Raw genomic sequence first — 14892 nt, forward strand, 5'->3', positions numbered from 1 at the left:
AGTACCACTGTACTATGGCAAAATAAAAATTTTTCAACAATTTTTAAAAACAATTTGTAAATCTCATTTTAATAACAAAGAGATATTTTTTTGCCATTTCGTCCCACTGTGCTAGACATATAGATATTTTGGCGCTACTTTTGTTTTTCCCTTACCATCCACTGTGCACACATTTACTGACATGTTATATTCCCACTAAGCTGCAGAATAGCTCTCTCTCTCTCTCTCTCTCAGTGAGAGAGTATTTTCTGTTAGGCAAACACGAACAAACAACGATTATTTCGCATATAAAATATGTATGAGTAACCCACATAGCCCAATCGTATTATTCGTGAGTATGTGTGCGTACTGTCATGATTGAAATGAATAATACTCATTCACTCAGGCATTCGCTTTAGTTTGATTGCAGTTGAGAAGCAATGAGTACATTGACGTGTAAATTGGCGGAAAAAGAAAACTAGTTATCGAATTCTAATAATACGATTATAAGAAAAACAAAAGAAATATCTACGATAGAATGGCGGCGTGAGTATGATTTTTATTTTTAAATTATTAATAATTTTCGAAGAAAGTATTCAGAATAAATAAAATACATTGTAAATATATATGTATGAGGAAGAACAATGTTGAACAATGACATTTGTTGCATGTAGGGTTGCCAGGTTTATAGATTTTGTGAAAATGAGCAATTTTTAGAAAAAATGGGTATTATTGTAGAATCAATAATAGGTCTTTTCGTATATATTTTCTATAAAAACTGAAAGTGTCATTGGAAAGGGAAAACGTAAAGAAATTAAATATATATTTTTTTTTCACTAAAAAGATTCGTTATTCTAAAAATTTGAAATTTTAATTGTTAGAAAATTCCCAGGTTCATCGGTAAGATAGTTTTGATGATGAGTGGTTCATACCAAAATTTTGTCAAAATTTTATTTCTATAGAAAAATTTCTCAAAATTTTATTTCTACAGAATATTTTGTCAAAATTTTATTTCTATAGAAAATTTTGTCAAAATTTTATATCTATAGAAAATTTTGTCAAACAAAACTGTATAAAATCGACCATATTTGGTAGAAATCTACCAATTGTTGCAACCGTGTTGATCACACAGAGAAGCGGCGCAACCATGAGAAAATTTTGGAGCAGCTAAAGAGTTTTCGTGTTCATTCATAGATTCGTCAACGATAAACTGATGCCCTGGTACGTATCGGAGGCCAAGAAGAGTAGAAGCTAATTTCCTATCTTCCTGAATCTATAATCTTTGCTGTGAAGAAGGTGAAAACGGTCTTATCGGCAAAGCGAATGACGATATTGGACTTGTATATTTGTATTTAATAGCACTCATGGACTCTTCGTAAAAAATGACAAACAACAATTTGATTGAAGCCACGGATGCTGCTCAAGCAGAAGTTTCATTTACATACCGATAATACAGTTTTGAGATGTCAATGCAAATAATCAATAGCAATACTTCATTGAATCCTGGGATGCATATCAGACTTCAGCCAGGGATACATAATTAGCAGAAGATTTATTTGCGTGCCGATAACACAGTTTGTTCATGTGTTCTAACCTTTTACTGTAACATGGCCATACGAAATGAATGGGAAATCTGTGTGTTAGTACGCAAACGAAATTTCTGTCAAAAGTGCAGGTCGGCCGTTAGTCAGGGATGCATCTTTAGCAGAAGTTTCAAGTTTAATAGAGTTGTCGAATGCTTTCTTATGGAAGCGAATGATCAACAGCAATTCTTCATTAAATCCAGAATTGCATATTAGACTTAATCCATGCAGCGCTAACAGAATTTTTATTGCTATACCGGTGATGCAGTCCATTAATTTATTTTTTTATAGTAGTACCCTTTTCCCCGAAGTGCATATCAGATTTTTTTTTTGGTACGTCGGTAATACATTACATTAATGTATTTCTTATTGTCGTACCTTTATATTTTGCATTTTGTCCCCCGCATTTTGCATACCATATTAATACATGGATGCAATCCTAGCAGAAGTTTCATTTACATGCCGATAATGCAGTTGTAACATATATATCTTATGGAAGCAAATGCTACTGATCAATACTAATTTCTTATTAAATCCAGTATCCACATGGATACAGTGCTACTAGTTTTATTTAGACACCGATAACATAGTTCATTTATTTTTTATAGTCGTACCTTATGTAATTGTACACTTTTTTCGCGAAGCGCATATCACACTTAATCCATGGATACAGTGCTAGCAGAAGTTTTATTTATACGCCGGTAATGCAGTATATTCATGTATTTCTCTAATAGCTGTACCTTTTTCTTTTACGTTTTGTTCCTGAAGTGCATATCAAACATAATCCATGGATACAGTTCTAGCAGAAGTTTTATTTATGTGCCGGTAGTACAGTGCATTTATGCCTTTCTTATAGACGAACATATTTCTTTTACAGAAGTGCTTAATCTATATATGCAGTAGAAGTTTTAGCAGACGTTTGATTAACATATCGATAATGACGTTCATAAATATATTTCCTATAGTCGTACATTTTTCCCAAAGTGCATAATCAGAGTTAATCCATGGATACAGCCCTATCAGAAATTTTATCGATATATCGGTAATGCAGTACAATAATGGTTTTCTTATCGTCGTATCTTTTTCTTTAAAGATTTTGTTCCCGAGGAAGGATACAATGCTAGCAGAAGTTTTATTGGTATACCGGTAATGCAGTTCAATAATGTTTTTCTTATATTCGTAACTTTTTCCCGAAGTACACCCAATCATACACTGTATCCATAGAAGTATTATTTACGTGTCGATAATACAGCTCATTATACATTACCTATAGTTGTACCTTTTTTTACATTTTGTTCCCATAAGAAGTACGTGGCAAGACGTTATGAGTGCCAATAATAGAGTTTCCGCATTATTTCTTATGGAAATAGTCAATAACAAGTATTGGTGGAATTGTCGGTATGGAATTTAGTCAAAAACGAAAAATGTATTTCTTATGGAAGCAGATGTCTCATTTATTTGCCGATAATACAGTATTATGATGTATATTTCAAGGAAGCAAATGCAAACCGTCAATAATAATTATTCATGGAAATTTCGTTAGCAATAATTGCTGTGTCTTCGGTAAGGTGACAAATTCGGTAGAGGGCATATCAGGCTTTTTAGTGGACATTTTTTTTCTAAATTCGTTATTGATTTTCATGGAATTTTGGCAAAAATACCAAACAAATCAAATGGGTAGCCTAAACATCGTTAGAGTTTCAATATGATAAAAGGAAGGTAACAATGTCATGTTGCCGGCAAATTCGTTATCGATTTATGTGGAATTTTGAAAAAAAAATTTTTAGATGGGTATCCTAAACATCGCTAGGTTTCTTTTTGGGGTTTATAGGATTTACGGTCGGCAACATTGTCTCTTTGTCTGAAAAATCGTTATAGATTTTCGTGGAATTTTGGCAAAAAAGTTGTTAGGTGAGCTATCCACCACATCGCTACAGTTTCATTACGTGGTTTCTAGTATAAGCAGTCGGTAACAATGTTCTCTTTTTAATTGTAGCTGCACAGTTTTGACAAAAATGCCAAAAAATTCAAATGGGTAGTCTAAACAACGCTACATTTTTTTGGGTTTATATGACAAATGTCGGTAACAATGTATTTTTACTGGCAAATTCGTTATAGATTCTGGTGGAATTTTGGGCAAAAATTGTTAGATGGGCTACACACCACATCGCTACAGTTTCATTACGTGGCTTATAGGATAAACAGTCGGTAACAATGTGTTCTTTTTTAATTGTAGTTGCACAGTTTTGTCAAAAATGCCAAAAATTCAAATGGGTAGTCTAAACAACGCTAGATTTGTTTTTGGGTTTATATGACAAATGTCGGTAACAATGTATTTTTACTGGCAAATTCGTTATATATTCTGGTGGAATTTTGGGCAAAAATTGTTAGATGGGCTACACACCACATCGCTACAGTTTCATTATGTGGCTTATAGGATAAACGGTAGGTAACGATGTCTTCTTTTTAATTGTAGCTGCACAGTATTGACAAAAATGCCAAAAAATTCAAATGGGTAGTATAAATAACGCTAGATTTTTTGGGTTTATATGACAAATGTCGGTAACAATGTATTTTACTGGCAAATTCGTTATAGATTCTGGTGGTCAAAAATTGTTAGATGGGCTACACACCACATCGCTACAGTTTCATTATGTGGCTTATAGGATAAACGGTCGGTAACAATGTCGTTTTTTTAATTATAGCTGCCCAATTTCCTATACAATTATACGGCTGGTTTTTATTAACTAATTGATGATAATGATATGTTCCCATTACAGATCCCCCTATCCAGATCGCTTTGAGGTAGAAGAAAAATTACGCAAAGGAATTTACAAATTAGTGACAAAAAGTGGACGCAGAAGTGATATCTGGAAACATTATCTTTCAATAGCAACAAAAGATGGAAATACTATCGAAGGCTATGTTCATTGTTGTGGATGTAAGAAATTGCTTAAATGTGATGGGAAAAAGACATCAAATCTTAATCGTCACAGTTGTTATCTTATGAAGACGGCCGATAATGGTAATACATCGCCGAATGTTGAAAAATTGGATGGTAGAAATTTAACAGAAAAAGAACAAAAAGAGCAGCACGATATACGTGCGAAACTAGAAAGCGGCGAATATAAACTGTACGATCAACCGAAAGGTAAAAGTCCCATATGGTTACTCTATGCAAGGATATGCGATAAAAATGATGTTGCAGTTATGGGGTATGTTCAGTGTCGCCAGTGTAGAAATTTATTCAAATTTGATGGTATGAGAACGGCAAATTTAAGTCGTCATCCATGTTTTACTTCGTGGATGTTAAATGGCTCAGAGGGAGCCAAGAAGCCCAGATTGGATGAGGAAGAGTTTGATGCTGACGCTGATGAGGGTGATGAAGAAAATAGTAGCATTAGTTCTTCTTATAATAATTCGTATATGGATGATGATACCACCAATACCAGTTTTGATATGGATTCCATACAAAAGAGCATAGAAGCGAAACTAGCGAATGGTATTTATAAAGTGGCCGATAATCAAATGGCCACCAGTCCCATATGGTCAACATTTGGTTTCATTACCAAAGATAATGGCTCAATGCTAGACGCTTGGGTATGTTGCCGCCAATGTAAACAGATTTTGCCCTATAAGAGTTCGAATCTGAATAATTTATATACACATAATTGTGGTCCTGGGCTGGATGAGGTAGTGGTGAAAATGGAGGAGGAATTCCTGGATGAAAGTTATACCATTTCAGGATATGATGAAATTCCTACATCAACGTCTTTGGAAATAAAAGAGGAAATTGTCCAAGAGCAGGGAGCTACCTATACATCGTTGATCAGTAATGCTGCTGTCCTAAATGAAGATCTTATGTCGGTAACAACAACAATTGTTGATGTGTCACAAATAACCGTTTTGAGTAATGAGCCACCGGTGACCACCTCATCCTTTGGGGCAAAAGAGAAAATGGACAATTCTTCGAGAACTATGGAGGAAGGCCTTGAAACCCCCCTAATGGTTTCCAGTGATAAAGAGGATGACCCAGCAGATCAGAATTTAGAAGCCTATAATTCCCCCCCAGCCAAATATTCCCGTGAGGAGGTTATAGAAAATATAAGATCAGGCTCGTTTAAGCTCATCGATAAACAAAATGTCAAAAGTAAAATATGGAGCTTATTTGCCATAGTGGCCCGATCCGATGATGATACCATTATCGAAGGTTATGTCTATTGTCGTCGATGCCAGAAACTATTGAAAAATCTCTCCCTAAGCACTTCCAATTTGTGTCGACATTCGTGTGTTCTTGCCATGCAGAAGATGGTAACAACATCGGAACGTGAAGATATTCTGGTGGCCTGCTCCAAATGGCTGATAGAAGATTGTCGTGATGTTAGCATTGTAGAGGGGCCTGGTTTTCGTAAATTGGTATCGGCCTTTTTACAACTGGGCTCAAAAATGGGTGAAAATCTGGATATTGAGCAACTGCTACCCGACCCCCAGACCGTAGCGAAACGTTTGCAATTTAAGGCAAATGAAAAGCGAACACTATTTAAGGAAGACCTAAAAGAGTGTCTAACACGAGCCAGTCTATCCATTGACTTTTGGCCCGATAATCGTCTGAAGAAGAATTTCTTTTGTGTTACTTTGCATTATGCAGAGAATTTCCAATTACGTGACATAGTCTTGGGCATCAAATCCTTGGATTTCCATAGGACCAATGAATTAGCCATTCGGGGAAAATTGAAAAGCCTAATGGACATTTACGATATACCCAAGGATCAAGATTTTATTTATGTCATTGAAAATGGCAACATGGCTGAGAAAGCTTTGCCCCCCAACTCCAAGGTAATTTGTTCTGGTCATTTGTTATCGCAAGTTTTGGAAATGGCCCTGGAACAGACTCCCGAATTAGGAGAGATTACTAACGCCGCAAAATCCATCGTTAGATATTTTAAGAAAAACTATGATCGTATTCTTCTCGCAAACCCTTCCAATACCCGACGTAGTTATGCCGGACGTTATGAGCATCTGAAATTGATAACCGAACAATGGCAGCGAGTTCAAGAAAGGCTGGCAACTATCAAAAGTGAATGTAATTTGTCTGACGACACAATTACCCGACTCGGGAATTTAGTTAGTCTATGTCAAAAATTTGAATTTATATTCAAGGCCCTTCAGGAATCCCGTCTACCTTCTTTGTGTTTTGTTGTACCCTCGATTAATCGCTTGAGAGTCGTATGTGAATCCCAAGACTGCGATGACCCAGCATTGAAGGCCTTTAAATCGAATATTCTCAAAACTTTGGATACGATATGGGTAAATACCATTAACATATGGCATAAGGCTGCCTATTTTTTATATCCCCCGGCCAATGAGGAGCCCGACAATCAATCGAATGAAGTGAAAGAATTTTGTTTAAAAAAAATGAAAATGTTCACAAATCTGGTGGTGGAAGAATCCCCCTCCGAGGAACCATCAACATCCCAAGCCGCCTCGACCTCAACCTCAACCTCGACTTCAACGACCGACAAAGATGACCTGAGCTTTTTCTTTCCCAATCTCTGTAAAAAACCAAATCCTTCTTCTACGAAAAATGCCGAAGATGAACTACGACGTTATAGTCGAGAAAATGTTGTTATCGATGAAAATTTCGAAGTTTGCCAATGGTGGCGTGCCAATACCTCCAACTATCCCCTATTGTCCCAATTGGCTTTGCAAATATTAGCCATACCGGCTAGTACAAAGGGCTTGGAAAAACTTCGCCCCCTAACCAAATATATAATCTATGAGAAGGGCAATGGCTTAAAAACTAAGAGTGTTGATAATATTTTATTTTTAAATTCATTTTCACGATTAACGCAAACGGAAAAATAAATTTATGTAAATTTAATACCAAATAGTTAATAAAAAAATACAAATAAATATTAAATATTTAAAATTATTAAGGTCTTCTAAATCTTAAAACAAGAAAACCAGAAAAATTAAAATTTTGTCAAAATTTTATTTCTATAGAAAATTTCCATAGGAAATTTTGTCACAATTTTATTTCTACAGAAATTTTTTTCAAAATTTTGATATCTTTAGAAAATGTTATCCAAATTTTAAAACTACAGAAAATTTTTGCAAGATTTTAAAATTACAGAAAATGTTTGCAAAATTTTAAAACTAGAAAATTTTCTCCAAATGTTATTTCTATAGGAAATTTTGTCAAAAATTTTTTTCTGTAGAAAATTTATGTCAACATTTTGTTATGAATAGAAAATTTTCTCAAAATTTTGATATCTATAGAAACTTTGGTCACAATTTATGAACATTTTTGTCAATATTTTGATATTTATAGAATTTTTTTAGAACATTTTTTTTTATTTCTATAGAAAATTTTGTCAAAATTTTTTTTTACAAAAAAGTATGTCAAAATTTTTATATCTATAGAAAGTTTTGTCAAAATTTGGATATCTATAGATAATTTTGTCAAAATTTTATTTCTACAGAAAATTTTGTCAACATTTTTTGATATCTATACAAAATTTCCAAATTTTCTCCAAATTCTCTTTCTATAAAAAATGTTGATAACTAAAGAAAATTTTGTCAAAATTTTGATATCTATAGAAAATGTAAAATTTTTAGAACATTTGTGTTAAAATTTTATTTCTATAGAAAATTTTGTCAAAACTTTGATATCTATAGAAGATTTTGTCAAAATTTTGATTTCTATACAAAATTCTGATAGCTATAGAAAATTTTGTTCAAATTTTGATATCTAAAGAAAATGTTGTCAAAATTTTGATATCTATAGAAAATGTCAAAATTTTAGAACATTTTTTTTTAATTTTATTTCTATAGAAAATTTTGCCTAAATTTTATTTCTATAGAAAATTTTGTTAAAATTTAATTCTATAGAAAATTTTATCAAACTTTTGATATCTATATAAAATTTTGATATCTATAGAAACTTTTGTCAAAATTTAAGAACATTTTTGTCACAATTTTGATATCTATAGAATTTTGTTTTTGAACATTTTTGTGAAAATTTTATTTCTATAGAAAATTTTGTCAAAAATTTTTTCTATAAAAATTTTGTCAAAATTTTTATATCTATAGAAAATTTTGTTAAAATTTTGATATCTATAGAAAATTTTGTCAAAATTTTAATTCTATAGAAAATTTTGATATATATATAGAAAATTTGTTGTCAAAATTTTAGAACATTTTTGTGAAAATTGAATTTCTATAGAAAATTTTGTCAAAATTTTGATATCTATAGAAAATGTCAAAATTTTACATTTTTTCTTTTAATATTATTTTTATAGAAAATTTTGTCACAATTTTGATATCTATTGAAAATTTTGTCAAAATTTTGAATCTATACAAAATTTTAGTCAAAATTTTAATTCTATAGAAAATTTTGCCACAATTTTGATATCTATACAAAATGTTAATTTTGATATCTTTAGAAATTTTTGTCAAAATTTTAGAATATTTTTGTCAAAACTTTGATATCTATAGAAAATTTTGACATCTATAGAAAATGTTGTCAAGATTTTAGAACATTTTAGTGAAAATTTTATTTCTATAGAAAATTTTGTCAACATTTTATTTTTATAGAAAATTATGTCAAAATTTTATTTTTATAGAAAATTTTCTATAGAAATACAATTTCCAAAAAAGTTTCTATAGAAACGTGCGTCCATCCAACCATCTTGCAGTCTATATGGCTTTGCCCAAATAAATTTGACAAACATTCTTTTCCTCTGTAGGTTAAGCTACTCTTGTAGTTTAGTCAACACAATGGTTTTAAAGCTGAGATCAAAACAACAAATAAAATTTTATTTCAATAGAAAATTTTGTCAATATTTTAGGACATTTTTGTCAAAATTTTATTTCTGTAGGAAATTAAGTTTTGACAAATTTTTCTATATAAATAAAATTTGGAGAAATTTTTCTATAGAAATAAAATTTTGACAAAATTTTCTATAGAAAAATTTTTTGACAAAAATTTTGATATCTGTAAAAAAATTTTGTCAGATATCTTTAGAAAATTGTATCCAAATTTTATTTCTATAGAAAATTTTTGCAAAATTTTATTCCAATAGCAAATTTCCTCAAAAATTTATTTCAGTAGAAAATTTCCTCAAAAATTTATTTCTATAGAAAATTTTAGTCAAAATTTTATTTCTATAGAAAATTTTGTCACAATTTTGATATCTATAGAAAATTTTGTCAAAATTTTAAAATCTATAGAAAATTTTGTCAAAATTTTATTTCTATAACATATTTTAACAAAATTTTATTTCCATAGAAAATGTTGTCAAAACTTCATTTCTATAGAAAATTTTATTTCAATAGATATTTTCGTGAAAAATGTATTTCTATAGAAAATTTTGTGAAAATTTTATTTCTATAGAAAATTTTGTCAAAATTTTATTTCAATAGAAAATTTTAATTCTTTAAAAAGTTTTGTCAAAAAATTTGTCTATAGAAAATTTTGTAAAAATTTTTATATCTATAGAAAATTTTGTCAAAATTTTGATATCTATATAAAATTTTGTCAAAATTTTATTTATATAGAAAGATTTCTCCAAATTTTATTTCTATAGAAAAAAAAAATTGACATTTATCGAAAATGTTGTTAAAATTTTAGAAAACTTTTGTGAAAATATTATTTCTATAGAAAATTTAGTCAAAATTTTGCTATCTATGGAAAATTTTATCATAATTTTGATATCTTTAGAAAATGTTAACAAAATTTTATTTCTATAGAAAATTTTGTCAAAGTTTTATATCTGTTTTAATAAAAATGCTTTATTTTGTCAAGCTTGAGATCTATTTTGTTTTTATTCTTTTCAATTCAAGTTTTATATCTGTAGAAAATCAAGTAAATCAAGTTTTATATCTGTAGAAAAGATTGTCAAAATTTTAGAACCTTTTGTCACAATTTTGATATCTGTAAAAAAATTTTGTCAGATATCTTTAGAAAATTGTATCCAAATTTTATTTCTATAGAAAATTTTTGCAAAATTTTATTTCAATAGCAAATTTCCTCAAAAATTTATTTCTAGAGAAAATTTTAGTCAAAATTTTATTTCTATAGAAAATTTTGTCACAATTTTGATATCTATAGAAAATTTTTTCAAAATTTTGATATCTAGAGAAACTTTTGTCAAAATTTTGATATCTATAGAAAATTTTGTCAAAATTTTTTGATATCTACAGAAAATTTCCAAATTTTCTCTTCTATAAAACATTTTGTTAAAATTTTGATATCTAAAGAAAATGTTTTCAAAATTTTGATATCTATAGAAAATGTCAAACTTTTAGAATATTTTTATTAAAATTTTATTTCTATAGAAAATTTTGTCAAAACTTTGATATTTCAGTAGAAAATTTCCTCAAAAATTTATTTCTATAGAAAATTTTAGTCAAAATTTTATTTCTATAGAAAATTTTGTCACAATTTTGATATCTATAGAAAATTTTTTCAAAATTTTGATATCTATAGAAACTTTTGTCAAAATTTAAGAACATATTTGTCAAAATTTTGATATCTATAGAAAATGTTGTCAAAATTTTGATATCTATAGATAATTTTGTCAAAATTTTGATATGTATAGAAAATTTTGTCAAAATATTGACATCTATAGAAAATGTTGTCAAAATTTTAGAACATTTTTGTGAAAATTTTATTTCTATAGAAAATTTTGTCAAAAATTTTTTCTATGAAAAATTCAAGTCAAAATTGTGATATCTATAGAAATTTTGTCAAAATTTTGATATCTATAGAAAATTTTGTCAAAATTTTTTGATATCTATAGAAAATTTCCAAATTTTCTTTTCTAAAAAACATTTTGTTAAAATTTTGATATCTAAAGAAAATTTTTTCAAAATTTTGATATCTATACAAAATGTCAAACTTTTAGAACATTTTTATTAAAATTTTATTTCTATAGAAAATTTTGTCAAAACTTTGATATCTATACAAAATTTTGTCAAAATTTTACTTCTATAGAAAATTTTGTCAAAATTTTAATTCTATAGTAAATTTTGCCAAAATGTTGATATCTATACAAAATGTTGCCAAAATTTTGATATCTTTAGAAATTTTTGTCAAAATTTTAGAACATTTTTTGTCAAAACTTTGATATCTATAGAAAATTTTGACATCTATAGAAAATGTTGTCAAAATTTTAGAACATTTTTGCGAAAATTTTATTTCTATAGAAAACTTTGTCAACATTTTATTTCTATAGAACTTTATGTCAAAATTTTATTTTATAGAAATTTTAGAAATAACATTTTGACAAAATGTTCTATAGAAATAAAATTTTGACAAAATTTTCTATAGAAATAAAATTTTGACAAAATTTTCTATAGAAATAAAATTTTGACAAAATTTTCTATAGAAATAAAATTTTGACAAAATTTTCTATAGAAATAAAATTTTGACAAAATTTTCTATAGAAATAAAATGTTTATTATAGCAAAATGTAAACAATTAATGTCGATTTGACCTACATTTTAAAATCTATACTATTATTACAAATATACATTCAACACTTACAACACACTTTGTCAAAGAATAAATACCATATTTTTTTTTTCTTATAATACTTATATTTCATTTTTTAATTATTATAGGTCAAAAATCTATTGACCACAATATTTGTAGCTGTTTAAAAAAACGCGTAAGTAGCTTCACTTTTTTCATTCGTTCGTTCATGAGATGAATGAAATGACAAAACGAAATTGAGTAACTTTGATTAACTCACCATCAGAAAATGGAGAGGGCAATACAATGAAATGCAGTGTTGCCAACTCCCCAAGGCCAAAAAGCACCAAAAATATATTATAAATTCTAACATGCCACCTTCCACCACAAAATCGAAAATTAAATGCTCTACTAAAAAAAAAAAAAAAAAAAAAAAAAAAAAAAAAAAAAAAAAGGTTCAAAAGATGTTTTATAGAACTTTTGTGAATTGAATTTTAAGAAGTTAAGGTGGGTATTAAGTTTAGCTGCTAAACTAGTCATTTTTTTCACAATTACAACTTCTGTAATAATTCATTTTAAGGAATACAAACTTTGTGAAAATTTGCTTTTGGCTATTCCCCATCAAGTTATAATAAAATTTGCAGCAAATATGCATAATTTTATGCCTTTTTTACTGATATAGTTTTCACTTTAGCGGCAAAACTCGAACTTAGTACTCCCCATTAAGAACCGCTATTCAAGTATACACTTTGATCGGTTTTAATGCTTTCGTCCAATTCATTTTGATCACTGATGTTTTTCAACTTTCAAAATATTAATGTATGGAAGGAGTCTATTGCTTATTTCAGTTGTGCGTGCTTTTGTGAATTTAATACAAACGTTTTTAATGACATCTTTACCAAATTCAAAAATTCGACACTCATCGCTGGACTTTCCTATCGAATACCCTAAATAACAATATTAATTAAAAATAATCAATACCAACTTCATAACAATCAAATTCTATATTTGGCAATAAATTTGAGTTTCTTCGGCTCTTGAAAGTCTAATCAAAATGTTTGTATCAATTAAACTTAATACTGTTCAAAATAAAAAAAAAGCACCAAAAGCACTAAATGAAAATGCCAGAAAGCACCAAGTTGGTGCTTTTTTTGAAAAGGCACCAAAAAGGCAATTTGGTGCTTTTTAGAAATCAAAAAGCACTAAATTTGGTGCTAAAAGCACCAAATTGGCAACACTGATGAAATGCTTGTTGTTGAGAGTATATATTTTTGTTTGTGTATATGTGTGTATGTGTGTAACAGCCAAAATTTGATGTTCTCTCATCAACAGTAAATGCTTCTCTAGTAGCGGGCATATGGTTCTCTGTTTAGTATAATTTTGTTGGTGATTCGTTGAGCAAGTATATACGGAGGTAAGTTAATGTGTTGATGTCAATATACATATAATCGAAAGCCAAACATTCCCATGCTTATGTGAATTCGTATAGTCGAGAGAGTGATGGAATCGGTAAAGAGAAAAAAATTAATTACACTTTGCTTTTCCGTTCGTACTGTTGAGAGCCGTTTGAAGATGTTGTCAAAAGGAAAAGAAGGGGAGGAAAGTTAACAATCAGTTATAGGGTTACCAAATAATAGTTTTTAATTTTGCGTTTTTATATGGGGGCAATGGTTATTATGGCAAAACAAATACTGCGATCACTTATTACACACTAAAAAACAAAAAAAAAAAAAACACATTGAACCCACAAATAAGGAAAATTTAGGTTAGTTTTAAAAAAAATTAACAACAGTTAATAATATTAACATAATTAAATAATACCAGAAAATTTACTAGACGTAATTAATTTATTAAATTTTTAAAGAAAATTTCGTAGTTTGAACGAAAAAATTGGAGTTCAAAATTGTTAAAATGTCGTTAAATACAGGTTACCTGGTGCTGATAATGCAGTTTTTAAATTTTTATTATGTCATTTCTTAGTGGAAATGGATATTATGGCAAAAAATGCTACGATCACTTATAACATACTAAAAAAACATTGAACCCACCATAAGAGAAATTTAGGTCAATTAAAAAAATTAACAATATGAAGTTAATAATATTAACATAATTAAATAATACCATATGCAATAAAGTTACAGAATACTTCAAGCCTACTTTTGCCATATAAATTTATTCGATAAACTGTCAATAAATTGTTTTGCATATGGGAATTAAAATTTTGTAGTTTGAACGAAATTGTTAAAATTGTTAAAATGTCTTTAAATACATGTTACCTAGTGTTGATAATGCAGTTTTTAAATGTTTATTATGGGAGAACGTGTAACATCGTAACATCGTAATACACGGGTCTCATTCATAATATATAGACAATTTTATAAAAAAAAAATCAAATATAGAAATAAAATTTTATGAAAATTTTATTTCTATAGAAAATTTTGTCAAAATTTGTATATCTATAGAAAATTTTGTCAAAATTTTGATATCTATAGAAAATTTTAATAACAATTTATTTCTATAGAAAATTATGTTAAAATTTTTTTCTATAGAAAATTTTGTTAAAATTTTATTTCTATGGAAAATTTTGTCAAAATTTTATTTCTATAGAAAATTTTGTCAAAATTTTATTTCTATGGAAAATTTCGTCAAAATTTTATTTCTATAGAAAATTTTGTTAAAATTTTGATATCTATAGAAATATTTTTTTAAAATTTTATTTCTATGGAAAATTTTGTCAAAATTTTATTTCTATAGAAAATTTTGTCAAAATTTTGATATCTATAGAAAATTTTATTTCTATACGAAATGTTGTCAAAATTATACAACATTATATACCGATATGAACCAACTAAG

Source organism: Haematobia irritans, chromosome 3 (genome assembly GCF_050003625.1).
Source record: "Haematobia irritans isolate KBUSLIRL chromosome 3, ASM5000362v1, whole genome shotgun sequence".
Taxonomy (NCBI): Eukaryota; Metazoa; Arthropoda; class Insecta; order Diptera; family Muscidae; genus Haematobia; species Haematobia irritans.